The 5,441-nt window shown below is 41.9% G+C and overlaps 1 pseudogene; it reads right to left on the bottom strand.

Annotated features, from left to right (window-relative positions):
* Positions 1 to 1,480: 1,480 nt before the first annotated feature.
* On the bottom strand, positions 1,481 to 2,533 carry LOC112302947 (alpha-N-acetylgalactosaminide alpha-2,6-sialyltransferase 2 pseudogene; annotated as a pseudogene).
* Between the last annotated feature and the right edge of the window lie 2,908 nt (positions 2,534 to 5,441).

Here is a 5,441-nt window from a genome sequence, read left to right as displayed (position 1 = left end):
ATGCTCACTTGGAAAGTTTCTTGTCAGCTAAACACCTGGTGTAGTAGAATAGACTCTCCTAAGCTTCAAGTTACCAAGACATTAAATCACAGGTCTTGGTGAAATGGGGCTGTATGGTGATAATATGTTGGATGAGATTTCCTTAAACCAGTCTGGGAAATAATCAAGTCTCAATAAAAGCCCAGAAGGTACAGTTCTAATCTGTCTAAAACCATTAAACTGATTATCAGCTACCTCAGTTTAAATTCATTGACATTTTGACTTGACCAGAGGTTCATTACTCATCCATTAGTGGGTTTGGTTTTTTTGTAACAAGATGGTAATAAGTCTGTAATGGAATTTACTTCCATGGTAGGCAGTCTTCAGTATTACTGACGCCTCCATTAAACACCCAGAAACCTCACCTGATTCTTTTGTTCATTTTTTGGATTTTTCTTCAATTAGTTTATATTCAATATTATTCTATATTAGTTTTAGATGTACAGCATAGTATTTTATAGAGTGGTTCCCCCTGATATTTCAAGTATGCACCTGGCCCCATACATTGTTATCGCAATTCTATTGACTATATTCCCTATGCTATAATGTATGTCTCTGTGACTATCATGTACCTTTCAATCGTACTTCTTAATCCCTTCACCTTTTTCACCCAGTCCTCCAACTCCCTCCCCTGTCAACCCTCAGTCTACCTCACCAAATTCTTGAATTCTAAGAGTGATTTTCACACTTCACCCTGCATTTTACATGTTTTCTCTACATCCCTAATTCAAAAAGAAAAGAAAAAAAAAAGACAAATGATTACTTGTCATTCATGTAATTATTTAACCTCAAATTACATTGTCTTTCTGCTTCTTTTTTGTGCTCCCACTTTATCAGACAAGGCTCCACTCCCCATGAGACAGAAGCAAACTGATCACTCTCAGACAATGAACATCTTATAGAAATATCCTTAAGACTTATCCTTAAACTGCTGGAGGCTTGATTTGGAGTGTTCTGTGAAATCTTGACATAGCCAAAGGGAGATTTGGGGCTAGGCATTGCACATTTGTCTGTACTGCTGCTTGATCTTGGTTAAGTGATAGGTCTGGAATGGCTGGTCCGACGTTCCTAAAATATCAGGATACCAAATGCTTCAGGATGCTCAACTCTGAGGTATGACTGCCTCTGCCAGCCAAGGGTACATCCTATCTTCTTGGGAGTGTTACGTTCATTTTAGAACAAATCCAACAAAGCAGGTTATTTTTCTTTGGCTAAGGTTGGAATGTCCTAGATCCAGAAGGGGGTTGTTTTGGAAGAGTCAGATGCAAGATCCGTTGTTTCACTTTGGTAAGAGTTGTGAACCTACTTGCCTATTCCCCTTTGGGAAGTGGGGGAAGGTAGAGGGGAGGTAATTTTAAAAGAAGAAAAGAAAAAGGTTTTGGCCCCTGAGAGGATGAGAGACAAGGTTTTGCAAGAAGTGAAGGGCTCATGGGGGTCAGGGTCAGCGCTGGTACAGCTGCATGATGCCAGCCTGGTGCAAGTCTTTCCACAGAGTCGCCTCGAGACGCAGATCATGGTTTGCATAAAATTTCAGTGGCTCCTTTTTTTTGTCAAAATAGTGGTTAGAAAATTTCTGGTAATTTTCTGTGATAAATCCATAGGCACTAACCTCGTCACAGGTATGCAAAGCCGTCAGCAGGACCAGGGCCCCAGTACTGGGTATGTATATGTCTTTAGCACCTCTGTTAATACGGCTCGAATTCAAAAACCTCTCTGTCAGGTAGTGGATGAAGTTTGGATGTAGTAGCTTGAATTTACCGGCGGGGGCATCTGGTCCAAAATAGGCCTGAGGCACGTCGCCTTTGTCTAGACCCTCTGGGACAGGCACACCCAGAATGGCTGATTGCAGCATCACGTAGTCGCGGATGCTTGTAGGGATGAAGATATAGTGCACGTCTGGGCCTTGTGGCACTGAGAGGAAGCCCTGGTCCCTGTAGTTGTTGAGGGAGTTCTTCATCGTGTTCACAGTGAAGCCGTAGAAGGAGGTCTTGGTGCCCACGTCCTTCTCGAAGCCTCTGATCACAGCACCATTGAGTCTGAAGACGTAGTCGTGGGCGTCGATGTGGCGGCCCTGGCGGGAGCCCCTCAACACACCTCCGTTGGCAACCACCGCACACCGCACGCAGGGCAGCGGAGGCTTCTGGGGCGCAGCCCACAGCTCCGCGCTCTCCGAGCTGTTCAGCAGGCGCAGGGTGGAGGCGATGGCTTCCTGAGAGAGGTTGTGCCAGCTGTAGGGGCCTCGGAGCCGGCGCAGATCAGCCCAGAGCTCCGGGGTCAGGAGGCCGCCCCACAGCAGCACCGGGGTGGAGAGGTTGAACAGCTGCTGGAAGCGTGGCCGCAGCTGCAGGGCCGCAGCCAGACGGCGCGTGCAGGCCCGGGGCTGCTCAGGCTCCGAGCTCCGGCTTCCCGAAGCTCCCGAGAGCCAGCACAGGAGGTACCCGGTGCTGGCAGCCGCAAGCAGCGCCCAGAGCCAGAGGAAGCGCCTGCGGCCCATCCTGCGGTGCCAAGCAGGGGCCGGGTCGGCGGGGCCCGCCCTCCTCGGCCCCCACCCCGCCGCGCCTACCCTCCGTCACAATCCGGGTTTTGCTTACTTTAGTCCGCTAGATAAGTACAGCTGGAAAAATGTTCCTCTTTTGACAGCGGAAAAAAGAGAACCTCGGAGATGTTAATGGTTGTCTGTTGTGCCAGGAGTTCATTAGTTCTTGCATCGCCCCATGTCTCTCTCTGGGATCCGTATTAGTTTTCCTTCTCCAAACTTACGTACTCAGGGTACAGAATAGCCCATTAACTGGGAAAGTGATGCACGCGATTATTCTGTAATAATAATAAAATAATAATAATAATTCTTTAAGCCTTACCTAAATGTTAAAATCTATGCAAGAACATTTGCAAATTTTGCCTTTTTTCTATTATGGATTGACTTTGTTATTCCCCATTGTTGTTTACAAAGTGCAGATTTTAAAAAAGAAATGGAAATGTTGGAACTCCTTTGTATTTCTGATTAAATCTATTCCCTATAAAAAGGCAATTGATTTGTATCTTATTTAGAAGATATATATGTGGAAAGAGGTAACATGCAGCAGTCTCCCACTTTAATAAATTATCTGGATTAACAATTCAAAAATATTTTTCATATCTTATCTGCCTTAAGTAATATTTTAAATCATTTCTATGAGTCTTTGAGAAAGTTAAACATGAAGAATAATTTTAATTTACTTTTTCTGTTGTTGAGTTTATTGTTCACCTCAACTTTTGCAAACCAAAGAACAGTAGATGAATATCTCCATCTAGAGCCTGTTTAGGAAAAACGTAATTGCTAAAAAGAAGTCATTCTGTATTCTGATGGCGGGCTGCGCTGCAACAACTCATCAGAGTGTCAGGAGAAAACGTCAAGGATGTGACTAACCTGTTTGGAATGGACACTGTGTGACCAGGTTTATGTCCCCCAGGATGCTGGTTTAGTTTCTATTCATGTGTCCTGAGATTGCTGGGCACAAAGTAATTCAGAGCTTTATAGCGCAAATGAACCAAATGGAGCTCTAATGCCTGCCATCCCTGCATAGGCAGTAAATGAAGAATTTGGAGTTTGTGTGGTAAATTCCATCATAAAAAGAAGCAGGGGTGAGTGGGAAAGAAAAGAAGTGGCACTTAATCAAGACTTGGCAGTTCAAGGACAGTCTCCTGAATATACTGATGTAGGAATTAAAATATAAAAGGGTATTTTTCTTTTTAATGATAATTTTATTTAATTTACCTTTGTATGCATTTTTTAATTTTAGTTATAAATATTCACACACAGCCTCATTTCATCTCTTCCTGCGTCTTAATCTATCAATGATTCATTTCCTATCTCCTTTTTATAATTTCTACTTTTTCCCCTGTTTATTACCACCTTTTCCTTGGCTTATGACTCGTTCTCAGTTTTTCTTTTACTTAATTTCATTTGTCAGTCTTTTTTGACACTGTTCACTACTGTGTGTCCCAGAAACTTTCTCTTCCCATTATCCCCATGGCACAAAACTGTGACAGGTGCTGTTAATGTCCCATCCATAGTTCTTAAGCGCTTAACATTTCCATGCGTGATAGTCCAGACTGTCTATCACCGACACCAGACACTCTTCTGCCTGATGGTTCTCTGACCACTGGAACCTACTCAGTGCACGTGTGACAGGACGGTAGTGTGGGAATGAATGACCCCTGAGAACCATGCCTAACCAATGACTAGCAGCAATCATTGTACAGATACTTCAGCTCCTTCACCCCAGAGGCAAGGCAATTTCACAGCACATACCTATAGTGGGTCTCAGAGGCCTGCAGTGAAGTTAAGCCTCAGTTGCTCACAACTGTAACTTGCTCCATAAAGCAAACTTCACTGGTTTTCTTCTTTTCCCTGTCTCACCTCTTCACTCATGTACTTCCTAGGATCATTCCAAATAAATTCCCTGCACTCAAAACTTGTCTTGGGGTTTTAACAAAGACAAAATTTTAATTTCCTAAGTACTTCTTTGAATGTTTCTTTTCAGTAGTTTTTCCTGTCACTGAGACTCTTTAAATATTGGAGATTCTCAAGGTTCCACTCTCTGGTGTAGCTCGTCCACATTCTTGTTTTCATTTACCACCTATAGGTTGACTCTCAAATCAATATCTCTAGCTCTACTATAACTTTCAAGGACCTAACTTCACTACGATGTTTCTGTCTCATACAAAATTGTTGACTCTTTGAAGACTTGAATATCATTTTTTATTCTGTTTTCAAACTTTAAAATAGTATCTGACATGCCATATATATTGAGTAAATGATATTTGAATTGATTAGAAAAAGAAAGTACAGAAAAAAATGTCAATTTATTTCATATAGGTCAGTAGTAGAATCGTTCTGTGCCTATGTAGTAACAAGAGAAAATCTGCCTGGGCAATTCATATGAAAATATTCCAATCCGTAAAGAAGAAAAAATTCTACCTTTTGGGGGCACGATAGCCTAAATACTCAGCTGACTAACTGAATTTTTCATGTTCTAACAGAATCTGTTGACAAATTCAATAATTTGTGTATTAAGGACTTAAAATCAGTATTTAATATCTGTAACTTTTATCCTCCTTTAAGTTAATCAGGTATTCAAAAACTACTTTGCTCAACTGAGCCCAATTTGTCTAGTTTTCAGAAGATCTGTTAACCACTAGGAATTAAATTTCTTATGTTTAAAGTAAATGGGAGCACCAGCAAGTCCTCTTCTTCCCATTTAGGAGATGGAAAGCTGCCGGATAGAGTACCCAGACCCACTGCTACAATAAACTATTTGCTTCATGCTAATAAAGTATTTCACAAGTAAGAACTAAGAATGTGTTCAAGAATGAGGCACATTTTTGCTATGAATCCTTAAAAGAATCATGCTATAGAATAG

The sequence above is a fragment of the Desmodus rotundus genome, chromosome 5 (genome assembly GCF_022682495.2).
Source record: "Desmodus rotundus isolate HL8 chromosome 5, HLdesRot8A.1, whole genome shotgun sequence".
Taxonomy (NCBI): Eukaryota; Metazoa; Chordata; class Mammalia; order Chiroptera; family Phyllostomidae; genus Desmodus; species Desmodus rotundus.
This window is presented reverse-complemented; position numbering and strand designations above follow the sequence as displayed.